Source organism: Mauremys reevesii, linkage group 3 (genome assembly GCF_016161935.1).
Source record: "Mauremys reevesii isolate NIE-2019 linkage group 3, ASM1616193v1, whole genome shotgun sequence".
In the NCBI taxonomy this organism is placed as follows: Eukaryota; Metazoa; Chordata; order Testudines; family Geoemydidae; genus Mauremys; species Mauremys reevesii.
In genome coordinates this window covers 41,670,181-41,691,271 of record NC_052625.1, presented here as the reverse complement: position 1 = coordinate 41,691,271, position 21,091 = coordinate 41,670,181, and the positions used below count along the sequence as shown (strand labels likewise).

The window sequence follows — 21,091 nt, the reverse complement described above, 5'->3', positions numbered from 1 at the left end:
TATAGCCATGCACTTCGACTACACTTGGGCTGTATAGAGGCCAACCGGGAGGGCCGTATACTGGAAACGACGGTAGGCCCCCAACCGGGGGTACCTTCTGTGTGGAAGAGAAATGGCGACGTGAAAATACGCGCCCTTCATATCGAGGGCGGCATACAGTCTCCGGGATCCAAGGATGGGATGACGGTCCCCATGGGTACCATGCGGAACTTATCTGCATCGTGAACTTGTTGAGGTCTCGCAGGTCTAGGATAGGTCTGAGACCTCCCTTTGCCTAGGGGATTAGGTTTCGTCCTTAGGTACCTCCTGTATAGCTCCAATGAAGAGGAGCGTCTGCACCTGTTGCAAGAGGAATCGCTCGTGAGAGGGGTCCCTAAGAGGGACGAAGATGGGTAGGCTTTTGCCCCATTGGTGGTTAGAAGGACCTTAATTTTGGCTCCTTTGGGGGCCTGATTGACGCCTACGACCGCGTAAGTGACGCCTGCTGGCAAAGTCCTGTCTTTGTCTAGGCGCAGGGTAAGAGCGGTGAGGCTGGGAACGGAAAGGTCGGCGCTAAAGCACCGGCGTGTGCATGCCGAGAGAGAACGCAAAGTGACCCTGCTGCCCTTCAGGCTTTGCAGCCTAGGGCCCGTTTTTCCAGAGAACAGGCCTTTGCCATTGAAGGGCAAGTCCTGTATAGTGTACAGCAGCTGCGAGGGAAGGCTCGATAACTGGAGCCATGAAATGCGCCTCGTGGCAACACCCGAGGCCAGGGTCGTGGCAGCGGAGTCAGCTGCATCCAACGAGGCCTGGAGGGAAGCTCTAGCCAGCTTCTTCCTTCGTTCCAGGAGGGCATCGAACTCATGAGAGGAGTTCTGAAGAACCGACTCTGTACATTTGCCCACCGCCACCCATAGTAGCGGCTAAGCAGGGCTTGCTAGTTTGCTACACAAAGTGGCAGGGCCCCCGCCGAGTACATCTTATGGCCCAGCAAGACCATTCGCCTAGCCTCCTTGGCTTTAGGGGCTGGTGCCTGCTGGCCATGGCATTCCATCCCATTAAGGGACTGGATGACAAGGGACCGGGGGGGGGGGGGGGGTAGATGTACCTATAGGTACTCGTACCCCCTGGATGATATCATGTACTTGCGTTCCGATCAGAGGAGGGCCCGAGGAGTATGTTCCTGCCCCCGCCTCATCTGGGGAGGAGGCAGAAGAAAGGCCAGGGACAAGCGGGTCCTGGGTGGGCTCGCGCTCCTGGATGACCTCCTGATCCGGTGGGATCTGGGAGCCCAGTGGCTGAACCGGGGCTTGCTCCGTACCGGTCGGAGGGGAACGGCTAATTGTCGCCTCTGGCACCCAGAGCTCCGACGGAACGGAGCGAGATGGGAGCACCGGTATGCCTCTGGAGTGGTAGTACGCCCAAGGTGACTAGAAGGACCACTGATAGGTCTCCTGGAAGACTCTGGAGAGCACATCGGAAAACAGAGTACTGTGCATGTGAAGTGTCCGCACGTGGCAACACTGATGCGTGGCTGGATGGCCCTGAAGGAGCTGAAGAGCCTTTGGTAGAGTCTCCTTCTCTAACTGACGTCGCTTGACACGGCACCGGGGATCGGTACCGGGAGACATACCGGTACCAAGAACGGGACCTGCCACCGGAGCTGTGCCGGGCGGTCGACCGAGAACGCGAGGCTCAATGTTTAGGAGTGGCTACGGGAGTCTCGGTGCCTGGGGCGGTGCCGGGAGCGGGATCAGTGCCGAGTGTACCGGGCCAGCGAACGGGACGCTGACCGGTGCCGCGAGTACTAAAGGTACCGAAATAGAGAACGGTGCCGAGACTGCGAGCGGCGTCGGAACCTCGATCGGTGACGGGACCGAGAACGTCTGCGGGACCGCGATCGGGAACGGTGCCGCTCTGCGGTACCGACGCAGGGTGGCATGAACAAGACAGGCTCGCCGATAGACAATATAACCCGCACCGGCGGTGTCGGGGGTTAAAGCAGCGCAGGCTCTGTCCTTGCCATCAACTCCCTCGCTGTGGAAATGTTTCCAGCGTGGAGGGAATAGCGAGCTCGACCACAGCTCGCACCGGGGAGCGTTCAGGTGCTGGACTCGACGGCTCTTGCGTGTCCGGAGTCTACGGTGCTGATACTGTCGGTGCCGCAGCAGGTACCTGTGCCGGGCAGCACGACGTAGTGGAGCGCTCGGGCTGCGGAGCAGGCGGCTCGGACGCAACTTAAAAGCGAGCTCGACCACGGTTCGTACCGGGGAGCTTTCCAGCACCGGACTCAACGGCTCTTGCCTGGCCGGAGTTAATGGTGCGGATATTGTCGGTACCGCGGCAGACATCGGTGCCGGGCGCGCTGACTGAGCATAGCGCTCGGCTGCGGAGCGGGCGGCTCGGACGCAGCAAGTATATTGTGCCTCTTCATCCTCCAAGAGAGGGATCCATGCCGAGTGGACGTCGGAGCCAGCAAGGGCCAGTGCCAGGAGGCCTTGGCGGTACCGGCGATCCGGTGCCGAGGGAGCGCTCCTTGAAGACTAACCAGCGCTCGGCGCCGAGAGCGGAGGAGCAAGAGCTGCCTCCCTCAGGAGCTGCTTGAGACGAAAGTCCCGCTCCCCTTTGTTCTCGGATTAAAGGCCTCACAAATGCGGCAATTATCTGTTAGTTGAGATTCCTCGAGGCACTTAGGAGAGGATCTTGTGTCGGCATCGGCTTGTGGCCGGCCGAGCAGTGTAAAACCCTGTGGACCGGGCATCGGACCCGGCACCGGGTGAGGGGAAGGGGATAAACCTCGAACCCCTGAAAATAAATACTATACTACAAACAAACAAAGTTAAACTACAACTATAAACATCTGAACTATATACTAAACGAGAGAAACTACGAGTAGCTAGGGAAGTGGAGATCAGCTAAGCCGCGCTCCACTGTTCCAACGGCCGTCACGGGCGGGAAGAAGGAACTGAGGGGCGGATGGGTCGGCAGGGGTATATATCCTGCGCCATAGCGGCGCCACTCCAGGGGGCGCCCAGCTGACCCACCGAGTGTTGCTAGGGTAAAAATCTTCCGAAGAGCCGTGCACGTGCAGCGCGCGCACCTAACTGGAATGCATAGGAGCAATCACTCGAAGAAGAACAAGTTTATCTGACTCAAATTAGTTGAGATGAGAAGTAAAATTTGAACTGATAGTACTAAGGTCGTATACTGTATCATGTCCACAAAAGCCAAAATAACTTACCTCAATGTAATCCCCAAATAGGTTTATTAGAGAACGGTGCATATTGAAAAAAGGCAGTGTTTTAGTTCTAGTATTTCTTAGTCACATGACAACTATTTCAAACTTTGGGAAAGCAACTTTTCATAAGTCAATCCTAAAAACATATCTATATTTACACTAAACATGGATCAGGTTACAAGTGACAGATTCTTATGGCTTTGTTGCATCAGCAAAATTAATCTTCAAAAAAAATTGTACTTTTTTCAAATGGTTCAATACAAAAGTATGCCAAGTGGAGTAAAATGCTTAACTACACCACAGAAAATCATTTTAGGGTTGGCAAGGCAAGGATGAAATAGTATGGCTCAACTATGCTCCCCAGTGAATGTGTTGACAAGTAATAGCTGAAAAAGTATAATGATACCAAAACAAAGCAAAGTGTTTGATATGGAGGAACTCAAAAACCCAGTAGTAAAAACCACACACAGTAAGATCTGAGATATGAAAAATGGGCTAACCTCTTCGGAGATTGCTGGTGCGCAATTACTTCCCAAGGATTTGCCTGAACTGGGGACACTACAAAGAATGTCAATGCTCAGTATTCAAGATGAAATAAAAATTCCCTTCTTAACTACTTTCATCTTTAGTTTTTCCATAGCAGACAATGCAGATGACCACAGATTTTGTTCCCTCATACAGATTAAAAAATTAGTCCTTGCAGAATTTTACCAAATTTTTACTTTAGTTTGCAAATTCCCAGTCAAGAAATGAGAAAAGGCATTAGCATGCTCCCTACTTTATCCAGTGTGATTTTTAAAAAAAAATAAAGCACTATATGGGAGTTATATGGCTATCCTTGGCAGTATCCCAATTGTATAAAAATTAAGCTGCAACCAAAACCTTGATTGCATTCATATGGCAGAAACCTGAAAGAAACAATCTAGGACTCAAGCCTTTTTTTTATTTTGGGGGGGGGGGAAGATGGGGAGCACGGGGTGGGCGGTGTGCATCAGTCCACTTTTATTTAGGCGCTTTACTTAGAAAATTTTGGCCTGTATGGCTAGGCTGCTTGAAAAAGCCTTCACATGATTTGTCTCAAGCACCCCTCCAACTTTGGGTAACCAGGAGAGTAGAAAGGTAAATAAAGGAAGAAACAGAAGGGTACCCAAAGTGTGACTGAAGAAAGGAGGAAGAGGCTGAAATTGAAACTTATGAAGCAGCAAGTTCCCTCCCCACTCTCAAATTCCAAAAATAATTAATCACTATTGCAATATTGGTGATACAATGACAAACAAATGCAAAAACAAAGAATTGGTTGTTTTAAGAGCAGTGATCTCCAACCTTTTTAAGCACAAGATCACTTTTTGAATTTAAATGCAACCCAGGATCCATCTCAAAGAAAATGCAGAAACAGTAATCACACAAACCTAAACACCTTGCCCCACCCCTTCTCCAAGGCCCCATTCCCCTCACTCCATCCCCCCTCCCTCCATAGCTCACTCTCCCCCACCCTCACTCACTTTCAGCGGGCTGGGACAGGGGGTTGGGGTGCAGGCTCTGGGCTGGGGCCGAGGGGTTCGGAGTGTGGGAGGGGCTCCAGGCTGAGCCTGGGGAAGAGGGTTGGGAGGAGGAGGTTCAGGGTGCAGGCTCTGGGAGGGGACTCAGGGCTCGGGCAGCAGGGTTTGAGTGCAGGATGCAGGCTCTGGGAGGGGATGTGGGCTCTGGGAGGGAGTTTGCGTATGGGGGGGAGTTCAGGGCTGGGGCACAGGAGGGGTTTGGGGTGCAGGTGCCGCTTACCTGACGAGGCTCCCAGGCAACGGGGCTAAGGCAGGCTCTCTGCCTGCCTTGGCCCTGCACCACTCCCAGAAGCAGCTAGCATGTCTGAAAGCAGCTCCTGGGTGTGGGGGCAGGTGGCATCATGCACTGCCCCTGTCTGCAGGCAGCAGCCCCATAGCTCCCATTGGTCACATATCCCCATTCCCGGGCAATGGGAGCTGCAGGGGTGGTGCCTATGAAGGCAGAACGTGGAGACCTCCTGTCTCCCCCTGCAGGGGCCGCAGGAATGTGCCAGCTGCTTCTGGGAGTGGCGTGGGGCCAGGGCAGGCAGGGAGCTTGCCTTAGCCCCGCTGTCCCACAAGACTGTTAGCAGCCAATCTCCCAGTTTAGCTACAGGAAGGTTGGCAACCCTAGACTGAGATCGACAATTGACCAGTCGTCTGTGATCTACTGGTTGGTGACCCCTGTTTTAAGAGGAACTCTCTGGTTTACTTGAAAAGTGAAACTTTGTACCAAAAATAGTCTCTGAAGATCGGGTTCTTTAAACCGACAAATTTCCCAACTCACATACTCTCCTAGCCAACCATAGCTGCTATAAAACAGAGGGGAGATGTCTTAGGTTCTTACAGCGGTTTCATGAGGGCCTTATAGGGCCAGTTTGAGACTCCATTGATTTTTTTTAGTGTAAGCAGGGTCTGAGTGAGTTCTCCCCTGACAGCTATCTGGGAGGTGGAGAGCCTTCAGGAGCAAACCATATTTACATGAACACACCTACTCTGCTTAGATATCCAGCAGCTAGAACTAAGTTGCTCAAAGTGATGAACTTTGGCTGGTGTTGAGTTACAAATCACTTTAATACTGAATGCCGGAGTAGTGAAATGTTATCAATATTGTTGTCTTTATTGTATGACTAAAGGAGAGCAAAACGGTGTTTAACCTGTCCTGATTGAGGTCACCCTCAGCTGAAAAGACTTTGATAAGCCAGGGGCTCGAATGCCTGTGAAAGTAAGAGGGGTGGGGACAGGTGTCTCAGCTAGAAGGTGTGGACTCTGCCTAAGAGTCCCTGGTCTGGTTTAACCTGTTCCTCCCCACTGTTCTAATAGAGCCTAGCCATTTAGCTCTATCTTTTGAGTCTTTTGTTATGTTAAGTGCTTACTAGAGCTGAAATCACTTGTGGTGGGACAGCATTTCTGCCCAGCCTGCTTCAGGTTCCCCCAAGAGCTGACAATCACTAAGAGCTGGGTGGAATCTTAAGAGATTGACTTGCAGAAGTCAGAGTCAGGTGACAGCAGAGGGCAACCAGCAGGAGCAGCAAGCGAGCAGCCAGCCGGTGGAGCAGCTGGCCAGAGAAAGTGCACAGAGAGTGGAGCAAGCAAGGTGCCTTCTTCCCTGGGTGGGAGCTGAGCTCACATAGATGCACCTCTGAACCGTTGGTCCTCACTGACCAAAGACATCTACAGTGAGTGGGGTGCGGTGAGGGACAGCCCCACCTGCTGCTGCTGGAGCGACTCTGCTGCCAGCCTCTCGGGCGGCCCCACAGCCAGCCACACTGGCTGCTGCTGGAGCATACCCAGGGCCATTCGCAGCGGCCGCCGTTCAGGTGGCCTCCAGCAGGAGCAGCCACTCTGTGGCCTCTTGCGCCACCCCTCACCCGCCCCCAAGATTTAGTCAAGGATATTTATAGTATAAGTCCTGGACAGGACACTTACTAAAAATATCCATGACTAAATCATAGCCTTAATCATGGTTCAGGGGATGATCTCTGGCCACTACAGACTTTCCTAAGAAATTCTTGTGTTTTATCTAGGTCCTTCTTACCACTGCACCTCAGTCTACTGCAAGCAGTCACTTAAGTCTGTACTAATGTAACCCTTCTGCCAGGTGGAGTAGGCCAATCAAAAACACACCATAGCAAAAAGTTTCACATCCTGTGATTGTGTTAACGCACCAGTTTTTGCAGCTAGTTATGATTTTTTATTGGATCATGCAGTAGAGCATAGTAAGGTACTTAATATGGAAAAGAGGGGTACAGGACTCAAATAATTTTGTGTGTACTGCTATGTTTAAGGTTTCCTAGCATTTAAACTGCCAAATTTTTAAAAAATTGGGGCCGAGGGGAGGGAGGGGGAACACAGTGCAAATCAAGTATGGAAGCCCTTTTGATGACCTTTTCAAAAGTCACAACTATTCTGAGGATAACTATCTACTGGAGTTCTCATAGCAGGGTAGAATTTATTCTATTTCCATTAAGGTCACCAAGAAAGTTTATTCTTTTACCGAGAAGATAAAATATAAATATGTTTCATAACTTTTTTTGCCTCAGGTTATCTGCAACAATGGTTTGCTCATATTTATTAAATCCAAGAACTTGCTTACCCTGTCCTCCCCCCCACAAAAAAAGAGGCTAGATATCTTAATGCCTGTTCCTTAACAACCCAGAGTTGGGGGTGAGAAGGGAAATGGAAGAAGTAGGTCAGCTTCCTATTGCATTTCACGGACTAGATCAGTAGAAGTGTCAACTTTTACATACAAGTGTCTGAAATCTTCTATTCAATGTCAGAATGGTCCACTAGCTAACATGTGTCAGTAACCCGATGGAGGTATAACATGTTTTGACAAGGCAACAGAAAGCTAGTTTCAAATCAGATATTTGATCTAGTCCCTCTTCTGTAATACTGATTGCAGAATTATGAGGAAATACTTCCTTCCGCTAGCACAAATTTAAAAAGATTGCGAGGAAGCAGGATTGTGCAGGGCACAGCTTTGGGAAAACTCTTAGATGAGAAGTTTGGTAAGCACATCTTTAAAAAAATATGAAAAATTAAATAACATTTTCCAGTCAGAAAACGGTAAGATTTCAGCTGTTCTGATGGATGCAGTGAAGTGGAGCTTAGTTTCATTTTTAATAATGCTGTTATTTTTTCACTTTTCAATACGATCACAACACAAAAACAAGGTAATGAAAATTAAAACCAGTCACCATTTGTAACACACAGCACGACATTAACATACATCCGCAAAAACCATTACACAGGTTCAATTTGTCTCTTTAAACAGCAATGGTTAAAGTTCTTCAGTTCAGAAACTTCTGCTTATGTGTTGTGAGCAGTCTAGAAACCCAATAGTGTCTTACAGATAACAGTGAACAGAATAGATGCTATCAGTGAAGACTGTCAATTTCTTCACATTGAAAAATGGCAAACCCTCCTACACTATTGGCATGAAAGTTTGGGAAAAACCTTAGTGATGGGAGGCAGGGGAGGGATGTATTATGCAATACAGCAGAAGTTACTTAATTCCTGAAAATTTCACTTTAGTAAACACTTCAAGGTCTGTGCATTTATATAAAAATATAAATATATCCAGTGAGCTGTTTGTATTTACCCGTAATAATCTCAGGTATGCCCTCCTCAATGCTAAAAATTAAATGCTTCAGTGTGCCTGAAAAGTTAACAAATCCAGGCTCAGATGGACCAGACCTCCTAGGTGTGTGCACATGCCCACATGCAAGCTCCTAAATTGAGAATGTTTCTCAGAATTTCCCCTCCAATAACCCCTACACTTTTAAGGCAGGGGAGCATAAGCCTGAGCACCAATTCTTAGAGAGATCTCAACTGGACAGATCTCAAACCATCATCAGTTCTCTCCTGCTGAATGCCATCTCATACACACCACATGTCTAATGATGCTATCAAATAGCAGGATGTTTGAATGGTTTTAGAATGAGACTAGGAATTTAACATGCATATTACCTGGCAAACAGGGGGTTAAAACCCTGTCTGAGACAGAAGACCTACAGCAAAGAGCAGTCAAGCTTGTCAGAAGCAGCTCTGGCTGCCTTACTAATTGACAAACACAACCTCATTCCACAGAGTGGCATGGCTAGGTAGAAGAATATAAATCCTGCAGGGAAGAAAGAGCTGGGAGGCTGCAACCTGGTCTAACTTGTTTCATGCCTTTACTCTGACCTGCAGGCAGCTCTGTCCTAGACTATAGAGAGCTGAAGATACAAGAGGCACTCTTCGCTATGTTTGAACACTGCAGCTGAAAGGAAGCTGCACTTTACTGTTTTGTACACAGTGCTCAAGCGAAACCCTGTTGTAGCAGGTTCATTTTACACTGTAGCACCAACCACACCCACCCCACTATTACAAGAGTAAGCTAACATCAATGCAACAATCAAATGCTTCATTTTAAAGCCTTAAAGATGGGAAATTCGAGAAGCTGAAATTGCTCTGGAAATGGTAATGCACAATATAAAATATACAGAATATGCAGTGTGCCAGAATGAATAACCCAGAATAAGATATAGTTCACATTTAACAAGAGGAAGACGAATAGAAAACACATGGAAAACAGTTAAATTAACATTATAGGAATGACCATTCAGAAGACTCAAGAGGGTTAAAAGCGCAAGTTCCATTGACTTTGTACTCCTAAATCATTTAGGTGCTTTTGAAAATACCACCCTTCAGTATTTGGTGGCAAATCAAGCATTCAAGTGAGGAAGTTTCTATGTATTAATGCAAGGTGCATTTCTTTGAGCTTTTGTTTGGGGAGGGCAGGTGTTAGGTTTTAAGAGAAGACAACTCCGGGTATATCTACTCAGGGCTAAAAGACCCATGGCACAGCCACAGCTGGCCCAAGTCAGCTGGCTCGGGCTTACAAGGCTTTAAAAATTGCTGTGTAGACATTCAGGCTTGGGCTGGAGCCAGAGACCTGGGACCCCCAAGCCTGAACATCTACACACCAATTTTTGTTTAGCCCTGAGCCTGAATCAGCTGACCCAGGCAAGTTGAGAGGTTTTTTTTTTTTTTAATCCCTGTGTAGACATAACTTAGGAGTCCAGAGATAATCGGCTTGTTAGTTTTGCTGGCAGAACTTGTACATCATTTAAAGCAACAAATGTGCACCTAACTGCATATCAGTACGTCAGGATTTATTTATTTTTAATTGTGTTTGCTTCCAGCTTTCAAATGCTCAAGGCTAGTAAGTCAAAACACGTGTTCTTAAAACCAAACCAAGGACTAGTGCTCAAAGACTTTATTCATGCCAACTTTCAAAGTTAAGCAGTTTTGTTTAAGCCTATATGCCAGTGGTTCCCAAACTTGTTCCACCACTTGTGCAGGGAAAGCCCCTGGCGGGCTGGGCCGGTCTGTTTACCTGCCGCGTCCGCAGGTTTGGATGGTTGTGGCTCCCAGTGGCCGCGGTTCGCTGCTCCAGGCCAATGGGAGCTTCTGGAAGCAGCGGGACAGTACGTCCCTCGGCCCGCGCTGCTTCCAGCAGCTTCCATTGGCTTGGAGCAGCAAACCGCGGCCACTGGGAGCCGCGATCGGCCGAACCTGCAGACATGGCAGGTAAACAAACCAGCCCGGCCCGCCAGGGGCTTTCCCTGCACAAGCAGCAGAACAAGTTTGGGAGCCACTGCTATATGCACATAATTTTAATTGTACAAAGTGTTAAGTATTCTCATAACTGAGGAGTGACTAGATATATTGCTCAGTTTTCTATTAGTCTGTACCTGAAAGGAAATGTTTTAAGTACATTTCAGTCAAAAAGATGACTGCTTCAGAATTAAGCGCATGTGAAAATAGAGGTTTTATGGGGTAACTGTTTTGTACGGTGGATAAAATTCAATGATAAAATTTTTTTTTAAATAAACCTACTTAAAATTAAATTTGAAATGGACAGCCTACATTAATGCCTAAATTATTCTAATATGTTAACTGTTTAATTTAAATATAAATACACTAAGCAACACAAGTTTACTGCCAAATTTTAAAGGAAGTTTAACCACTGAATTGGTGGAAGGCACTGGCTGAGCACTTGGAATCGGTCTGTGGAAGTTTTAACCATCTTCTCATGGCAGTAGCTTCTTCTGCAGGTGCAGACACAATATTTTCTTTATTACAGTTTATTCAGCTGATACAGTTCAATGACTGCTCAAAGTTAAGAAACCAACTGGAAATTGAAACAGCAGGAGAATTTGTTTTCCTTCTTCCAAGCTATGAAAAAAAAACTAAGCGCAAGAGGATGACATGTTCTAGTTCTAAAATCTTGAAGAACATGGTGATCAGAAACAATTAGTTAAATTAACTTAGCTTTAAATGCAAAAGTCTTCTTATGTATCCAGCCTTAAGGTGGTTTAATTTACTAATTAAAGAGATTTCAAATTCTGTTTGTGCAATTTAAACTGAATTCCCATTTCCATCCAAATAGTTCTTGTCACAAATCAGGAGTAAAAAAGTTAATCTAGTAAATAAGAAAAGCATCATTCACCTTTTTCTAACATATTAATTGTAAAAAACAGGAATTTGAATCAACTGTAAGTTAAGCTATATAGTTGTTTAAATAAATGTGTATATAGCATAGTTAGGCTCAGCAGGATTTAATTTAAATCCATAGATGTCAGTAAATGTCTATTTCAGCAGACACACTAAAATAGACAAAAAATATCCATCACTAAGGGCTTATCTTCAACTACCAGAGTAAATTGACCTAAGTTACGCTACTCCAGCTATGTGAATAATGTAACTGGAGTGGATGCAACTCAGGTTGACTTACCCCAGTGTCTTCACTGTGATGGAAGACGCTCTCTGGTTGACTTACCTTACTCTTCTTGGGGAGCTGGAGTACCAACTCAACCCGAGACCGCTCTGCCATCGATTTAGCAGGTCTTCACTAGACCCGCTAAATCAACACCCACTGCATCAATTGTTGCAGCATCGATCTCCTGGTAGTGAAGACAAGCTCTAACAATCAGTAGGAGTGTAGTCTCCCTTTGCACCTTGTGTCTGCAGGGATTAGGTGTTAGCTGCCCCGTGGCCATCCATGGAACCTTTTGCAACTCCGCTGTCAAGGCTCTGCTCACTTCCCCACCAGCCAGAAGCATAGGAGTGGTGTCCAGGCAGGAACTGTCTGGCCATGCAGTGGCCTCCCCTGCAACCAGGTGCTTGTTCTCCACCTTGAAGTATTGGCCTGGCATCTCTCCCCACCAGGCTAGGACTCTAGCTTCCCCCACACCTTTCACCTAGGTATCTTGGGCCTCATGGCTATGGAGGCAGTCCCCAAAAGCCACTGACAGCACTAGGGACTCCCTGCAGCCCATTTGTAAATGCTACCCTGACCCCAACACCCCCTTAATTTCCCACAACTGTAAAAGTTAAAATAGTTAAAAATTAAAAAAAATAAAATAAAATAAAAATGAATAGCCAAAATTACACACACAAAAATTGAAATCTGCCAAGCCTAGCCATAGTAACAATTAGGTTTTTAAATAGTAAAAGTCAATAAACATCAGTTTCACTACACACACACAAAATCAATTTATGATAAATCGAAGTTTATAGATAGGTAAAGAAAGAAAAGTGCTGCTTGAGAACTCAGAGTTTGATTTAAGAGAATTTACTTGGTATATTTTGAAATATGATGTTGACAATGTGTTAAGTACAAAGTTTTAAAACCACAATGAGATAAAACAGTCAATCCTTCTCTTAAACTCAATTTATACTTTAAAAAAGTGTGAAAAATGAAGTTGCAGAGTTAAGAAATGAATCAACTTAAGTTAAAGAAAATTAATTTCACCTAGTTCTTTTCTTATTTTTGCCCCCGGCAAACGGCAACAGCCTGTATAACCAAAACATTGTGGCTACATAACAAATATTCTAATTTTTAAGCCAATGAGGTAAAAGGCTTCTAAGATTAGAGACAGCCACTACTTCTTTAAAAAAGTTATAAGACAGTACATACTGTGGCAAGTCTTCAACATGGCCAAAACTTCATGTACATAAACAGTTACTCCTTTCAGTGCCAATATACCTCCCTTCCAAATACACTGACTGTATTGTCAGAAGACGGAGAGCCAAAGAACCTCATTAGTTAAATAATTCAGGATAAAACTTCTGGTAGCATAAAGTCTTCACCAGAAGCTTTGAAGTTTTTGATTTATTCAAGTTTTAACCTCCAGAATGACCAACAGCACAACAGCTAAAGACTATTGCAGGGGTAGGCAACCTATGGCACACGTGCCAAAGGCAGCACGCAAGCTGATTCTCAGTGGCACTCACACTGCCTAGGTCCTGGCCACCAGTCCAGGGGGCTCTGCATTTTAATTTAATTTTAAATGAAGCTACTTAAACATTTTAAAAACCTTAGTTACTTTACATATAACCATTTAGTTATATATTATAGACTTATAGAAAGAGACCTTCTAAAAACGTTAAAATGTATTACTGGCACGCAAAACCTTAAATCAGAGTGAATAAATGAAGGTTTAGCAGACCACTTCTGAAAGGTTGCTGACCCCTGGTCTATTGGAACATTCCATACCACTGACCTCGTGGTTATAATATTATAAAGAGCAAAAAAAAAAAAAATCTCTCACCCAGGAGTATTTGGGGTAAGAGCTTCAATATCTATCTACATTAAACCTTACCATTGCCCATTACCACCAACTTCCCAAATAAGAAGTTCTCTCTCCCCCCTCTCTCCCAAGCAGCACTAAGTTCAAATTCCATCCCAGGGGTGCTCTGATGATCAAACTTTCTTATTTATCAATTTGTTTGATCTTCTTTCCAAAAATAACTAGTTTCCTTGTGAAATATGGTGAACCCTTATATCTAACAGCCCTTGCCATAATCCAAAACTCTTATTTATAACCAAAACAATCGACATCATACCAAATTATTATTGGGGGGGGAATGAAAATATCCCATCAGTAGCCAAGTCATCCTGTAATTTAAAAATAAAATAATAATAATAATAATCATAAAAAATTAACCAGTATATATTATATGGACCTGAAATGCATCCTTAAGGTCCAGTAGTGGTTCTTCAAGACTAACAGGTCATTAGCGGCAGGTTTCTCTTTAATTTTAAGCTTGACTAAAGATTCCACTAATTTGCCTTGAAATTACAGCTTCAAGTTCAGGGATGGAACACTGTCTGCCTGAGCCTATATCACCCCATAGAGAGGTGGCAGCCAACAAAAAGTTCAGGTGAAGGGGTTGATCATCACTATCTGATTTAAAAGAGAATCAGATTTAAATCAGTATACATTTCAATTTTTTTTTTTTAAAAAAAAGAGAGTTAGGTGGTCATAATTTTAAATTTATATTCTATAATATATTATATGGCCATATGATTTGGATTCCTTAATCTTGAAACCACCATAATACTTTCAATTAAACAAGGTTGGAAAAACTTGTGGGGAAACATGAGGCTGCTCTCTAACCTCACAAGTATGGGAGGCAATAGCAGAAGAGGTCTGAGTACCGATTACCTTTCTGGAACATACCAGTGGTGGACAACCTGCGGCCCATCAGGGTAATCCACTGGCGGGCTGCAAGACAGTTTGTTTACATTGACCGTCCGCAGCTCCCTGTGGCAGCGGTTTGGCATTCCCGGCCAATGGGAGCTGCAGGAAGCAGCACGGGCTGCTGGGACGTGGTGGCCATTGGCCGGGAACGGCAAATCACAGCCACCAGGAGCTGCGGGCGGCCGTGCTTGCGGACAGTCAATGTAAACAAATAGTCTCGCAGCCTGCCAGCGGATTACCCTGACGGGCCACGTGCAGCCCGCGGGGGGTGCAGGTTGCCCACCACCATACCAGACTCTGCATTAGGTGTGGAACCATAACAGAGAATAGTCCAGCTCTTCTGAATCCAAAGGAATACCAAATACTCTATTTGAGTTAGCAGATACAAAGGGGGTAATTTCTCTCAAAATCTTGAGGAACTATTGACTGACCAGCCACCCCTACATAACCTCAACCTTAAAATGATAAAAAGTTTCCATGATTTTTGAAGTGTCTTTGAACACCATTTCCATTAACTTCCGTAGAGTCAAACACTGAAGGCAACAAAGTACACGCTCCAATGATAAACTAAGAGGAGGGGTGTGACATACTGGGATGCAATCTAGACCAGTGGGGGCTGCATTCCCTGGGCCTTGCAACGTTGGGTGCCTTACAATACCTTGTTGGTACTAGCTTCCACCTGGGATGCTTACAGACAGCCTTCCAGAATGCAAGTCTGAGTAACTGCACCCTGCCAGTCACACTTGGGTTACACTCTGGCTCTTACCAGCCTTGGTTATACTGCAGGGTGATCCCAAAACACTCCCAGCCCCAGGTTTCCCCACAAAAATGTATCAGGGGAGAGTTCAAATATATCAAGTCCGTTATTCCTTTAAGGGAATGATATACTCTAGCTCAGATGTGGCCAAGCTTACTGACCCTCCGAGTCGCATACGACAATCTTCAGAACTTCGAGAGATAGGAAGCGCCTGCCGGGGTTCAGGGCTTCAGCCCTCCGGGAGGCACCTGCCTGGGCTCAGGGTTCAGCCCTGCAGGGAGGTGCTTGTCCCGTTCCTGCAGAAGCCCTGAGCCCTGGTGCAAACACCCCATGGGGCTGAAGCTCTGGCAGGCACCTCCCACTGGGCTGAAGCTCTGAGACCTCCCTCCACACTGGGCAGAAGCCAGAGGGAATGAGTGGAGGGGACACATGGGGTGTCATTCCCCCCAGATTTTTTCCAGGGTTTGCTGGTGACACATGATGTCACCAGACCTCCTCCCTCCATGGCAGCTGCTGGAGCCAGTGAGCTGGGAGCTGCCCCTTGGATAGAGGCAGCAGCAAACAGCTGCTCCCCCTCTCCAAGGAACTAAAGCAGAAGCCCCTCCCTGCAGCTCCCAGCTCTTTGCCACTGTCTCTCCAGGCAGAGCTAATACCTGGTAGCTGAAGGGAGGGGCTGTTGAGGGAAGGGCGGGGAGGAGTGTGTCTGGGTGAGTGTGACTCAAACTGTTGGGGGGGGGGGAGGCAGACCATTAAATTGTGCACCCCCCCGCCCCCACTCTCAGCAGGCACCTGCCAGAGATGACTGAAGCCCCTAGCCCGACCACTCTGCTGCAGGGCAGGAGCACCAAGCTCCCCCACAGTGTAGTAGGCTATGAATGGGGGAAGGGGCTCTTGGAGCTGCACTTTAACTGTAAAAGAGCTGCATGTGACTCACGAGCCACAGTTTGGCAACCCCTGCTCTAGCTTGTTACCCCAAATAGAGTTAACCAGACATTACCTTAAACACACTGGATTAGATCAAAACTAGTTTATTAACTACAAAGATAGAGTTTTAAGTGAGTACAAGCAATTAGGCACAAAAGTCAGAAATGGTTACAAGAAAATACAGATAAAAACACTTTCTAGTGCCTGGCTTAACAAATTATTTGGATTCAAAGCTAAGTTTCTCACCACATGCTTCCAACAGCATTCCTAACTAAACTTTCAGGTCAGGACCCATCCGCCAGAGTCCAATGGCTGTTTCCTTTATCTTCTCAGGTGTGGAGAATGAGATGGGCAGGGAGATAGGGGGTCTCTTGGAAGCACTCCTCCCCACCCTTCCCTCAACAGCCCCTCCCTTCAGCAACCAGGTATTAGCTCTGCCTGGAGGGACAGTGGCAAAGAGGTGGGAGCTGCAGGGAGGGGCTTCTGCTTTAGTTCCTTAGGGCAGGTCTACACTAAGGGCGGGGGTCGAACTAGGGTACGCAAGTTCAGCTACGTGAATAGCGTAGCTGAACTCAAAGTACCCTAGTTCGAACTACTTACCCGTCCAGACGCCGCGGGATCAAAGTCCGCGGCTCCAAGGTCGACTCCGCCACCGCCGTTTGCAGTGGTGGAGTACCGGAGTCGACCGGAGCGCGTGGGGAGGTCGAACTATCGCGTCCAGATTAGACGCGATAGTTTGAACTCCGAGAAGTCGAACTCACCGCGTCGACCCGGCAGGTAAGTGTAGACTAGCCCTTAGAGAGGGAGCAGCTGTTTGCTGCTGCCTCTATCCAAGGGGCAGCTCCCAGCTCATTGGTTTGTCCCTCTAGTTTATAGTTGCAGTTCCTCTTTTTGAAAAAACATTTCCAGCTGAGAACCAAGAGATACAGGGTCTGGTGGAGGAAGGAGACCTCATGCTAAGATGCAGATCTTTGTCCCTGCCCCCTTTCTTGCTAAAGAATGACTACTTGATAGGTAATGGCCCATCAGCTTTGTTGACACCTGGCAGGGCATCAACTTGCCCTTTGTCTTTGAGAAATTGGTTTAGCCACTCTCCAGGTTTATTGGGAAACACTTCAGGCATGATTTCAGCTTCTGTTAATAACTTTACACAATGTCGCTACACGCATTTTACCATGAGAATACTGATCAGCAAGTTATGAGTTTTCAAATTATACCGCAAAACGCATGTTTTGTACCAAAATTATTACAATAGTGTATCGGGTGTGAACACAGGGGTGCACTCCATCACAAGGGCAATACAGAACACATTTTTGGCGCACATACAAATGTGAAGTCAGGCTACCTATTAGTCACATCATCATGAAGAGACTGTACCAATTGCTGTTTGTTACTGGAGCCACATACTCATCCAAGGAGCTCAAACTGGGGCAGGGCAAGTGCCTTACAGTAGTACTGGTGACAAAGTCCATCAGATAGGTCATCCTCCATAAGCCCCTGTCCCAAAAGTGAAGAAGTAGAAACTGGTGTACAAGGGCCTATAAAATATTCCATAGGAGATACTGTCTGTACCTCTGCAGGACCCCCTCACCAATTTTATGAGAGATTATGAAATCGGTAGTCTTAGTCTGGCAAGCAGCAGCAACAGAATAACATGCAGCTGACGGCTGAGGAATATCCAAGGGGGGTGCCTGGTCAGATCTTTTGGCTTGACACTGATTAAGCACTATCTCTGCTAAGTATTCAGCAAGATAGAGACTTGTCAATCTACCAAGGACAGAACCCCCTCAGACTCAGTTTCACGCAGTCTCACTGGAAATAGATCCCTACTGGGGGTCTGCCCATCCTTGTCCGCCCATTAAGGCCACACAGTCTCATGTTTGCCATTCACTCCTTCATTTGCTCAGCTCTGAATTATTAAAAAAAAATTTTTTTCCCCATAATCTGACCTGTGTATTTAACCTCAAAATATTTGAGAATTTATAAATATGCACATATTGCAGTCTCTGGGTACATTTCCAAAGATGAAACATAATTAAAACCATCAGTTATAAGAAGTCACTGCCTGCATGCTGTTATATCTGACAGCTGTCCTCCATCCAACTTCAAAAAGGGTAAGAAGCTCTTTTAAAAAAAAAAGTGATGAGCTTCAAGGCATGGTGAAAGATCTAAGTTCTTCCTCTAGCAGCCCAACAAGAAAAGCAGATTCCAGAATTGGTGATCCTTCACCAGCTATCGTGCAATCCCAAAAATTCAAATCAAGGGAGTATCAGCTAGCAAAGTGGTACACACGGAGGTAACAGACAGAAGAAAAGTCAGGACCAGACCATACATGGCTGTATTGATTAAGAATAACTTGAACAACATGCCTATTGGTACATAAGAATGACCATACTGGGTCAGACCAAAGGTCCATCTAGCCCAGTATCCTGTCTTCTGACAGTGGTCAATGCCAGGTGCCCTAGAGGGAATGAACAGGTAATCAAGTGATCCATTCCCTGTCGTTCATTCCCAGCTTCCGGCAAACAGAGGCTAAGGGACACCATCTCTAGCTAGAGTACCGTTGCGTGCGTGCATGCATGCGTGTGCGTGAGAGAGAGAATGAATGAGACATTTCATATGGCCTCTAAAGCTAAGTTTAGAGCTCCCCTATTCTTAGCTAGCAGAAGCCTCAGAGTGGACTTTTAAAAGTAGACCCAAAAATAAAACGCTTTGCAGTTATTCAAGCTATAGGCTGGACCAGTTTAATGACATTAGCTAGGTAAAAGTACTGGCAGGAAAGCAGTGGCTACTGTTACTTAGGAATTCTGGAGCAGCTGGGGAACCAGGAGTCCCTTGACTGCAGATAAACCAAACAATTCAGTCTTTTTGGGGAAAAAAGATAATATTTTGAGGACTCTTTAGGAGAGTTTCAACTATACACACTAAACAGGGTGGATTGATTTAAAAGTCAAGATGATTTAATTCACTGATTTAAATCATCAAGTGGAAAGCCTAGATTTAAATCCATTTTAATAAACTTGTCCATTTGCACTTTAGTTAGTTTCTAAAGAAATCTGCAATGGCTAATATAACCCTTAAAACAGGTTGACTTACAACTAAACAGAGCCCTTCCACTAGATTTGGTGCATCTTTTTGCTACTTGAGGGATACGCTATAACTATATACATTCATTGAAGCAATTATGCAGGTTAATATTTTCAGATTTTTAGTTGTACATTTTCAGTATGTTAGAAAATGGTAAATGATATATTGCTTATTTACTAAATAATTAAATTTTTAGCCATGACTTGGGGTCAAGCTAACTGGAATTTAAACAAAACACAAAATACCATATAAAATATATTTTTATTAAAACAAAAACAAATGTTTTGGATACTTATCAAAACATGTTTCACATTTAAAACTAAAAGGCTTATTAAACAGAGGGATTAACTGTAGTCAGTGAATTAAACTGATTATTTGTGATCAGCCAGGGAAAGTTTTCAAATATGCTTAAGCAAAAGCTGGAACTTGAGTTCCTATTTGCCTAAGGCCATGTCTAAACCAAACACTCTGGCAGGCATATTTAGAATATTGCTCATGCACACCTGGTTCCTTGCATCAGCAGTGTGCGCACACACCAGAAGTGCTTGTGTTGATGCACAATGTGATAGAATTATCCCTGCAGGTAGGGTTATCCCTGCAAGCAACTCACCACTGTCCAGTGCACTGTCTTTTGGGAAGTTGTGGCAATACATGGTGGGGCAGAAACGAATCATGCAGGAGTGACTGGGAGCAAGGTGTCAAATTCCCAGCATGCAACTTACTCCATCCCATGTCATCTGTATATGATCATTTCTGCATCTTTTTTAAAAAATCCCACAAACTCACAGAGCCCCTCCACCCCAGTGTCCATTATCTCTAGCAGAAGCATGGAACCAGCACATTTCTGCACTACTGTCATGAACATTGCAAGCATGCATCACTCGAGCCTCTGGTATTTGCAGAACTGCATTAGCAGAGAATGTGACAATTTTGTGTAGGACTGACTGCTGTGGGACATAGCACAAAGCAATTCAGGGTTGTTGTTGGAGCTCACAGAGCACCTGCAGATGGTGAAGAACCATGTCTGGGCCTGAGATACGAGCACTGACTGATGGGATCACATCGTAAAATAAGTTTGGGACGAGAAGTGGCTACAGAACTTTCAGATGCGTAAGGCCACATCCCTGTGTGCTGAGTTCACCCCGACCTCCTGTACAGGGACACCAGAATGAAAGATGCCCACCCAATGGGTATGGCCCACCAGGGGCAAGGGAAATGAGAAGGGAATTGCTTGGTTGTGTGAAACTATGAGTGTAAGGCAATGGCACTGAATACTGGCACCATTTTCCACAGGCAGTGATGATTTTCGCCAATATCTCACTTCTAAGGGTAAAAAAGGTCCAGAGAGCACAGCTGCTGCTGGTGTGCTGAATCTGCTTGGGCCCATATACCACTAGCCTGTTTTCTGCAATGGTACCTGCCAAAGTTATCACAGACTGACGTGGGAAAGTGTCCTACTGTGAAGGAAAAAAAAATAAGGCTGCCAGCCCCAACGACCTTCAAGAAAAGATTGTAGAGTACCTCCATGAATGTTTCATCAGGCTCTCAGGGATGTCCCTTGAATCCCCTTCTAGATACATAAACTGCTCCACATGTCCATCCCTGCTTAACTCTACAGGTGAATGAAAAGCAGATAATTTACTGTCTAAAAGAGGTAGTGTAACAAAAAGACAATAAGTGCATCTTGCTAAGTTGGGTGTACAATCAGTACTTCATTGTAATGGGAAATATTTACACTTACCTGGGGTTCCTTCCCCTGCATTGGGCTTGCTTATGCTTGACTGACTGGACTGCAGTGGAGTCTCAAAAAGATTCTGGCTTGCAGCATTAGCTGGACCTATGGGCACATGTCCCCCATCCTCCTCGACCTTACTGTTCATACTAGTGGTCTGTCTCTTGGGCTCTTCAGAGGGATCCTCAGTGGTCTGTGGGGTGGTGCTGCAGTCTCTAAGGTTGCGTGCTGCTATTCGTAAAAGCAGCAGGTCTTTGGCTTGACACAGGACTCACTGTTGACCTCCCTATTCTGCTAGTA

At 45.8% G+C, this 21,091-nt stretch overlaps 1 protein-coding gene across 3 annotated transcripts in view; it reads right to left on the bottom strand.

Annotated features, from left to right (window-relative positions):
* SOCS5 (suppressor of cytokine signaling 5) overlaps window positions 1-21,091 on the bottom strand; it is a 106,990-nt gene that overhangs the window by 70,758 nt on the left and 15,141 nt on the right. The window contains exon 2 of one of the 3 annotated variants that reach the window (XM_039530710.1): window positions 20,581-20,671. The exons of the other annotated variants lie outside the window; for them this stretch is intronic. The gene's annotated coding sequence lies outside the window, so the exon portion shown is untranslated. The remainder of the gene's footprint in view (window positions 1-20,580; window positions 20,672-21,091) is intronic. 3 annotated transcript variants of the gene reach the window in all.